Source organism: Lissotriton helveticus, chromosome 12, assembly GCF_964261635.1.
Source record: "Lissotriton helveticus chromosome 12, aLisHel1.1, whole genome shotgun sequence".
Lineage (NCBI taxonomy): Eukaryota > Metazoa > Chordata > Amphibia > Caudata > Salamandridae > Lissotriton > Lissotriton helveticus.
This window is the reverse complement of record NC_136073.1, coordinates 161974576-161983886: the sequence shown is the minus strand read 5'-3', so window position 1 is coordinate 161983886 and position 9311 is coordinate 161974576. Positions and strand designations below refer to the sequence as shown.

The following is a 9311-nucleotide window of genomic DNA, read 5'->3' as shown; positions in this document are numbered from 1 at the left end:
TTACTGTACGCTTGGTGCAAATAATCTGTATGAAAGTTTTCAAGGTGTCCCAAAGCAAATTCCTGATGTTCTGCAATGCACTTTTTAAAAACAATACAAACAACCAGGTACAAGGAGCTCAAATTAGATTAATGGCGCCTAAATAGAGCACGTAAAGGAACAGTTACACAGCTAAGAAAAGGGAAAGAAACCTAGGGAAAAAACACAGAAAGAGCCTGTAGATAAAATTATCTTCCTGGGACAGCAGGTTAAGAGAAATTATACAGGGAGCAGTTAAGCTTGTAACACGGGAGAATAAAAAAGAAAATGCCCTTTTATGAAGTGTGTTTGCCTAATCCAGCAAGCACTTTATTTCTATTTCTCTATTTGCTTCTTTTATTGGTAAAGTAAGTTTCAAGTGCACATGCAGGTATGACTGAGAGCCAGGGTATAATATTTTGAAGCGTTTTCACCATCGCTAATGTAGGAAGAGAGGTATGGCAAAGACATGAAGGGGTAGCAAAAATAAATATGTGAAGAGGCAATAGTGACACCAATATAAGCCACCTATTTATAAAACTGAAATGGAAGAAATACTAAAGGTTAACTTCTAAAATTGTAGCCGAAGACGAAAATACTCTCGTTGTCGGCAGGATTTGAACCTGCGCGGGGAGACCCCAATGTATTTTGAGTCCATCACCTTAACCACTTGGCCACAACAACTTACTGAAAGCTTTGTGCAAATAATCTGTAGGAAAGTTTTCAAGGTGTCCCACAGCAAATTCCTGATGTTCTGCAATGCACTTTTTAAAAACAATACAAACAAGCAGTTACAAGGAGCTCAAATGAGATTAATGGCGCCTAAATAGAGCACGTAAAGGAACAGTTACACAGCTAAGAAAAGGGAAAGAAAGACTAGGGAAAAAACACAGAAAGAGCCTGTAGATAAAATTATCTTCCTAGGACAGCAGGTTAAGAGAAATTACACAGGGAGCAGTTAAGCTTGTAACACGGGAGAATAAAAAAGAAAATGCAGTTTTATGAAGTGTGTTTGCCTAATCCAGCAAGCACTTTTGTTCTATTTCTCTATTTGCTTCTTTCATTGGTAAAGTAAGTTTCAAGTACACATGCAGGTATGACTGAGAAAGCCAGGGTATAATATTTTGAAGCGTTTGCACCATCGCTAATGTAGGAAGAGAGGTATAGCAAAGACATGAAAGGGGTAGCAAAAATAAATATGTGAAGAGGCAATAGTGACACCAATATAAGCTACCTATTTATAAAACTGACATGGAAGAAATACTAAAGGTTAACTTCTAAAATTGTATCAGAAGACGAAAATACTCTCCTTGTCGGCAGGATTAGAACCTGCGCGGGGAGACCCCAATGGATTTCGAGTCCATCGCCTTAACCAGTTGGCCACAACAACTTATGGAAAGCTTTGTGCAAATAATCTGTATGAAAGTTTTCAAGGTGTCCCACAGCAAATTCCTGATGTTCTGCAATGCACTTTTTAAAAACGATACAAACAAGCAGGTACAAGGAGCTCAAATGAGATTAATGGCGCCTAAATAGAGCACGTAAAGTAACAGTTACACAGCTAAGAAAAGGGCAAGAAAGACTAGGGATAAAACACAGAAAGAGCCTGTAGATAAAATTATCTTCCTGGGACAGCAGGTTAAGAGAAATTACACAGGGAGCAGTTAAGCTTGTAACACGGGAGAACAAAAAAGAAAATGCAGTTTTATGAAGTGTGTTTGCCTAATCCAGCAAGCACTTTTGTTCTATTTCTCTATTTGCTTCTTTCATTGGTAAAGTAAGTTTCAAGTACACATGCAGGTATGACTGAGAGAGCCAGGGTATAATATTTTGAAGCGTTTGCACCATCGCTAATGTAGGAAGAGAGGTATAGCAAAGACATGAAAGGGGTAGCAAAAATAAATATGTGAAGACGCAATACTGACACCAATATAAGCCACCTATTTATAAAACTGACATGGAAGAAATACTAAAGGTTAACTTCTAAAATTGTAGCCGAAGATACTCTTGTCGGCAGGATTCGAACCTGAACGGGGAGTCCCCAATGGATTTCGAGTCCATCGCCTTAACCACTCAGCCACAACAACTTATTGTAAGCTTTGTGCAAATATTCTGTATGAAAGTTTTCAAGGTGTCCCACAGCCAATTCCTGATGTTCTGCAATGCACTTTTTAAAAACAATACAAACAAGCAGGTAAAAGGAGCTCAAATGAGATTAATGGCGCCTAAATAGAGCACGTAAAGGAACAGTTACACAGCTAAGAAAAGGGAAAGAAAGACTAGGGAAAAAGCACAGAAAGAGCCTGTAGATAAAATTATCTTCCTGGGACAGCAGGTTAAGAGGAATTACACAGGGAGCAGTTAAGCTTGTAACACGGGAGAATAAAAAAGAAAATGCACTTTTATGAAGTGTGTTTGCCTAATCCAGCAAGCACGTTTGTTCTATTTCTCTATTTGCTTCTTTTATTGGTAAAGTAAGTTTCAAGTGCACATGCAGGTATGACTGAGAGAGCAAGGGTATAATAATTTGAAGCGCTTGCACCACCGCTTATGTAGGAAGAGAGGTGTAGCAAAGACATGAAAGGGGTATTGATAATAAATATGTGAAGAGGCAATAGTGACACCAAAATAAGCTACCTATTTATAAAACTGAGATGGAAGAAATACTAAAGGTTAACTTCTAAAATTGTAGCAGAAGATAAAAATACTCTTGCTGTCGGCAGGATTCGAAACTGCGCCGGGAGACCCCAGTGGATTTCACGTCCATCGCCTTAACCACTCGGCCACAACAACTTACAGCAGGGGTGCCCAAACCTGTCCTGGCGGGCCGTATCCATGCCAGATTTTTGGGATATCCCCATCTGGGGATCACGGTTCGATCCCCGGCACCGGCGGCAGATTAGCCCAGCACCAGGTGACTCTGGGAAATAGCTGGCGCCGCGGCTAGGGCGGCTGACTCCGGAATCTGGAGATTTTTTTATTTAAGGTTTTTGTAGAGCGCGTAGTAACCCTCGAGCATCCCAGAGATCAGGGTTCGATCCCCGGCACCGGCCGCAGATTAGCCCAGCACCACGTGACTCTGGGAAATAGCTGGCGCCGCGGCTAGGGAGGCTGACTCCGGAATCTGGAGATCACGGTTCGATCCCCGGCACCGGCGGCAGATTAGCCCAGCACCAGGTGACTCTGGGAAATAGCTGGCGCCGCGGCTAGGGCGGCTGACTCCGGAATCTGGAGATTTTTTTATTTAAGGTTTTTGTAGAGCGCGTAGTAACCCTCGAGCATCCCAGAGATCAGGGTTCGATCCCCGGCACCGGCCGCAGATTAGCCCAGCACCATGTGACTCTGGGCAATAGCTGGCGCCGCGGCTAGGGCGGCTGACTCCGGAATCTGGGGATCACGGTTCGATCCCCGGCACCGGCGGCAGATTAGCCCAGCACCATGTGACTCTGGGCAATAGCTTGCTTAATCTTCCCAACGGCCCCTAGCGCCTAGAGACCCTTATGGGCGATTGTGCGCCTTACAAATGTGGATTATTATTATTATTATTATTATTATTTGGGCCGACTCCGATCCGGTTCGTAAAAGCACATCTGCCCGAATCTGTCGGACAACCACGTACGCCCGGGAGAGGACTGCCCGGGACCCGTGGAGCCCGTCCTGGTCACTCTGACCTGCCATCGGCCTGGAGAAGGGAGCGCCGGACGCCCGGGGGGAGGACTGCCCGGGACCCGTGGAGCCCGTCCTGGGCACTCTGACCTGCCGTCTGCCCGGGGAAGGGAGCCCCGGACGCCCGGGGGGAGGACTGCCCGGGACCCATGGAGCCCGTCCTGGGCACTCTGACCTGCCGACGGCCCGGGGAAGGGAGCCCCGGACGCCCGGGGGAGGACTGCCCGGGACCCGTGGAACTCGTCCTGGGCACTCTGACATGCCGCTGACCCGGGGAAGGGAACCCCGGACGCCCGGGAGCCGTGGAGCCCGTCCTGGGCACTCTGACAAGCCGTCGGACCGGGGAAGGGAGCCCCGGACGCCCGGGACCCGTGGAGCCTGTCCTGGGAACTCCGGCATGCCGTTGGCCCAGGGAAGGGAGTCCCAGATACCCGGGACCCGTGGAGCCCGTCATGGGCACTCTGACAAGCCGGTGTCCCGGGGAAGGGAGCCCCGGACGCCGGGGACTCGTGGAGCCCGTCCTGGGCACTCTGGCATGCCGTTGGCACGGGGAAGGGAGCCCCAGATGCCCGGGACCCGTGGAGCCCGTCCTGGGCACTCTGGCAAGCCGTTGTCCCGGGGAAGGGAGCCCCGGACGCCGGGGACTCGTGGAGCCCGTCCTGGGCACTCTGGCATGCCGTTGGCCCGGGGAAGGGAGCCCAAGATGCCCGGGACCCGTGGAGCCCGTCCTGGGCACTCTGACAAGCCGTTGTCCCAGGGAAGGACGCTCCGGACGCCCGGGACTCGTGGAGCCCGTCCTGGGCATTCTGGCATGCCGTTGGCCCGGGGAAGGGAGCCCCGGACGTCCGGGGCCCGTGGAGCCCATCCTGGGCACTCTGACAAGCCGTTGGCCCGGGGAAGGGAGAGCCGGACACCCAGCGGAGGAATGCCCGGGACCCATGGAGCCCGTCCTGGGCAATCTGACCTGCCGTCGGCCCGGAGAAGGGAGCGACGGACGCCCGGGGGGAGGAATGCCTGGGACGCATGGAGCCCATCCTGGGCACTTTGACATGCCATCGGCCTTGAGACCCGGGGGACGACTGCCCGGGAAGCATGGAGCCCGACCTGGGCACTCGCTCATGCCGTTGGCCTGGAGACCCGGGGGATGACTGCCCGGGGCGCATGGAGCCCGACCTGGGCACTCGCTCATGCCGTTGGCCTGGAGACCCGGGGGACGACTGCCCGGGACGCATGGAGCCCGTCCTGGGCACTTTGACATGCCGTTGGCCTGGAGGAGGGAAGCCCCGGGTGTTGTTACCCAGGCATAGCCCATCTGGTCCCCCTGGCAGAGAACCACCAGCCTTGCAGGGGTGTCCGGGCATACCCTTACCCCTAGTAATCCGGAGGAAAATTACCCCCCTTTCTTGTAATCTGTGCACACGAGTTGACAGAGGGGACCCAAGGCGTAAAAGTACCCGACCTCCTGGAGCCCTCGCTGGGATCGGGGAGGCAAATGGCACCTCATAGGGACTTCCAGGGAGGTTTGGCCATCTGGTCGCCCTTTTGGATAGCATTGCGTGCGACCAGATGGCCGAGGGGAAAGGTGCAACCAGGTGGCCGGGAACGAAAGGACTCCCTGCTTCCCACCCCGAGCCTTCGTGGTAGGGCTGCTGCCTGCCCACGCCGGGCAGGGCTCGGGGACCCCGGCTGGGCCTCAGGCACGGTGAGGACCACCGGAGCTCCCAGGCCCGGACGCCCGGGACGACGACTGCCCGGGACGCATGGAGCCCGTCCTGGGCACTTTGACATGCCGTCGGCCTGGAGACCCGGGGGACGACTGCCTGGGACGCATGGAGCCCGTCCTGGACATTTTGACATGCCGTCGGCCTGGAGACCCGGGGGACGACTGCCCGGGACGCATGGAGCCCGTCCTGGGCACTTTGACATGCCGTCGGCCTGGAGACCCGGGGGACGACTGCCTGGGACGCATGGAGCCCGTCCTGGACATTTTGACATGCCGTCGGCCTGGAGACCCGGGGGACGACTGCCCGGGACGCATGGAGCCCGTCCTGGGCACTTTGACATGCCGTCGGCCTGGAGACCCGGGGGACGACTGCCCGGGACGCATGGAGCCCGTCCTGGGCACTTTGACATGCCGTCGGCCCGGAGAAGGGAGCGCCGGACACCCAGGGAAGGACTGCCCGGGACCCATGGAGCCCGTCCTGGGCAATCTGACCTGCCGTCGGCCCAGGGAAGGGAGCGGCGGATGCCCGGGGGGAGGAATGCCCGGGACGCATGGAGCCCGTCCTGGGCACTTTGACATGCCGTCGGCCCGGAGACCCGTGGGACGACTGCCCGGGACGCATGGAGCCCAACCTGGGCACTTTGACATGCCGTCGGCCTGGAGACCCGGGGGACGACTGCCCGGGACGCATGGAGCCCGTCCTGGACATTTTGACATGCCGTCGGCCTGGAGACCCGGGGGACGACTGCCCGGGACGCATGGAGCCCGTCCTGGGCACTTTGACATGCCGTCGGCCTGGAGACCCGGGGGACGACTGCCCGGGACGCATGGAGCCCGTCCTGGGCACTTTGACATGCCGTCGGCCTGGAGATCCGGGGGACGACTGCCCGGGACGCATGGAGCCCGTCCTGGGCACTTTGACATGCCGTCGGCCTGGAGACCCGGGGGACGACTGCCCGGGACGCATGGAGCCCGTCCTGGGCACTTTGACATGCCGTCGGCCTGGAGATCCGGGGGACGACTGCCCGGGACGCATGGAGCCCGTCCTGGGCACTTTGACATGCCGTCGGCCTGGAGACCCGGGGGACGACTGCCTGGAACGCATGGAGCCCGTCCTGGACATTTTGACATGCCGTCGGCCTGGAGACCCGGGGGACGACTGCCCGGGACGCATGGAGCCCGTCCTGGGCACTTTGACATGCCGTCGGCCTGGAGACCCGGGGGACGACTGCCTGGGACGCATGGAGCCCGTCCTGGACATTTTGACATGCCGTCGGCCTGGAGACCCGGGGGACGACTGCCCGGGACGCATGGAGCCCGTCCTGGGCACTTTGACATGCCGTCGGCCTGGAGACCCGGGGGACGACTGCCCGGGACGCATGGAGCCCGTCCTGGGCACTTTGACATGCCGTCGGCCCGGAGAAGGGAGCGCCGGACACCCAGGGAAGGACTGCCCGGGACCCATGGAGCCCGTCCTGGGCAATCTGACCTGCCGTCGGCCCAGGGAAGGGAGCGGCGGATGCCCGGGGGGAGGAATGCCCGGGACGCATGGAGCCCGTCCTGGGCACTTTGACATGCCGTCGGCCCGGAGACCCGTGGGACGACTGCCCGGGACGCATGGAGCCCAACCTGGGCACTTTGACATGCCGTCGGCCTGGAGACCCGGGGGACGACTGCCCGGGACGCATGGAGCCCGTCCTGGACATTTTGACATGCCGTCGGCCTGGAGACCCGGGGGACGACTGCCCGGGACGCATGGAGCCCGTCCTGGGCACTTTGACATGCCGTCGGCCTGGAGACCCGGGGGACGACTGCCCGGGACGCATGGAGCCCGTCCTGGGCACTTTGACATGCCGTCGGCCTGGAGATCCGGGGGACGACTGCCCGGGACGCATGGAGCCCGTCCTGGGCACTTTGACATGCCATCGGCCTGGAGACCCGGGGGACGACTGCCCGGGACGCATGGAGCCCGTCCTGGGCACTTTGACATGCCGTCGGCCTGGAGATCCGGGGGACGACTGCCCGGGACGCATGGAGCCCGTCCTGGGCACTTTGACATGCCATCGGCCTGGAGACCCGAGGGACGACTGCCCAAGAGCCATGGAGCCCGTCCTGGGCAATTTGACAAGCCGTTGGCCTGGAGGAAGGAAGCCCCGGGTGGCCTAGGGAGGTGTTACCCAGGCATAGCCCATCTGGTCCCCCTAGCAGAGAACCACCATCCTTGGAGGGGTGTCCGGGCATACCCTGCCCCCTAGTAATCCGGAGGGAAATTACCTGACTTTCTTGCAATCTGTGCACACAAGGTGACAGAGGGGACCCAAGGCGCGAAAGTACCCGACCTCCTGGAGCCCTCGCTGGGATCCGGGAGGCGAATGGCACCTCATCATGACTTCCAGGGCGACCAGATGGCCGAGGCGAGAGGGGCGACCAGATGGCCGGGACCAAAAGGACGCCAATCTGCCTGCCCCGGAGCTGCAGGGCTCTGGGGCTGCAGGGTTCCGGGGGCTGCAGTGCTGCAGGTCTCTGGGGCTGCAGGGCTCCGGGGCTTCAGGCCTCCCCGGGCCCTGATGGACCCTCCGTCCCGGGTACCTCCGACCCCCGGCCGGCTTGCAGGACGGAGGGGGGATTCCCGCACCACTGGGCCCTGCCGGACGGGGCTCAAGCCCCGGGCCCGGTCCCCGGCCCCAGTCCCGGCTTTCCAAACCCTATGCTGGGCCGGGGAGAGCCTCCCCTGGGCCCCCGGTGGACCCTCCATCCCGGGCGCCCCGGACCCCCGGCCGGATTGCTGGACGGAGGGGTACCAGCACCCTCGGGGCCTGGCCAGATGGAGTTCAAGCCCCGGGTCCGGTCCCACCTTCCGAACCCTAGCCAGGCTGGGGAGAGCCTCCCCGGGAACCGGTGGAGCCCCGTCCCCAGCGCACGGACCCACTGGTGGCCTGCGGGACAGGGGGCTCCAGCACCCTCGGGGCCTGGCCAGATGGAATTCAAGCCCCGGGTCCGGTCCCACCTTCCGAACCCTAGCCAGGCTGGGAAGAGCCTCCCCGGGAACCGGTGGAGCCCCGTCCCCAGCGCACGGACCCACTGGTGGCCTGCGGGACAGGGGGCTCCAGCACCCTCGGGGCCTGGCCAGATGGAGTTCAAGCCCCGGGTCCGGTCCCACCTTCCGAACCCTAGCCAGGCTGGGGAGAGCCTCCCCGGGCCCCGGTGGAGCCCCGTCCCCAGCGCACGGACCCACTGGTGGCCTGCGGGACAGGGGGCTCCAGCACCCTCGGGGCCTGGCCAGATGGAGTTCAAGCCCCGGGTCCGGTCCCACCTTCCGAACCCTAGCCAGGCTGGGGAGAGCCTCCCCGGGCCCCGGTGGAGCCCCGTCCCCAGCGCCCGGACCCACTGGTGGCCTGCGGGACAGGGGGCTCCAGCACCCTCGGGGCCTGGCCAGATGGAGTTCAAGCCCCGGGTCCGGTCCCACCTTCCGAACCCTAGCCAGGCTGGGGAGAGCCTCCCCGGGCCCCGGTGGAGCCCCGTCCCCAGCGCCCGGACCCACTGGTGGCCTGCGGGACAGGGGGCTCCAGCACCCTCGGGGCCTGGCCAGATGGAGTTCAAGCCACGGGTCAGGTCCCAACCTTCCGAACCCTAGCCAGGCTGGGGAGAGCCTCCCCGGGCCCCGGTGGAGCCCCGTCCCCAGCGCCCGGACCCACTGGTGGCCTGCGGGACAGGGGGCTCTAGCACCCTCGGGGCCTGGCCAGATGGAGTTCAAGCCCCGGGTCCGGTCCCACCTTCTGAACCCTAGCCAGGCTGGGGAGAGCCTCCCCGGGCCCCGGTGGAACCTCCGTCCCGGGCGCCCCGGACCCCCGGCCGGATTGCAGGACGGAGGGGTACCAGCACCCTCGGGGCCTGGCCAGATGGA

The 9311-nt window shown here is 59.7% G+C and overlaps 4 non-coding genes across 4 annotated transcripts; all 4 read right to left on the bottom strand.

The window, feature by feature from the left end:
* Nucleotides 1-620: 620 nt before the first annotated feature.
* Nucleotides 621-702, bottom strand: TRNAL-CAA (transfer RNA leucine (anticodon CAA)). The gene has a single exon. It is a non-coding gene; the product is annotated as a tRNA-Leu (tRNA).
* A 624-nt stretch (nucleotides 703-1326) lies between these two features.
* On the bottom strand, nucleotides 1327-1408 carry TRNAS-CGA (transfer RNA serine (anticodon CGA)). The gene has a single exon. It is a non-coding gene; the product is annotated as a tRNA-Ser (tRNA).
* A 615-nt stretch (nucleotides 1409-2023) lies between these two features.
* On the bottom strand, nucleotides 2024-2105 carry TRNAS-CGA (transfer RNA serine (anticodon CGA)). The gene has a single exon. It is a non-coding gene; the product is annotated as a tRNA-Ser (tRNA).
* Nucleotides 2106-2729: 624 nt separating this feature from the next.
* Nucleotides 2730-2811, bottom strand: TRNAS-UGA (transfer RNA serine (anticodon UGA)). The gene has a single exon. It is a non-coding gene; the product is annotated as a tRNA-Ser (tRNA).
* Between the last annotated feature and the right edge of the window lie 6500 nt (nucleotides 2812-9311).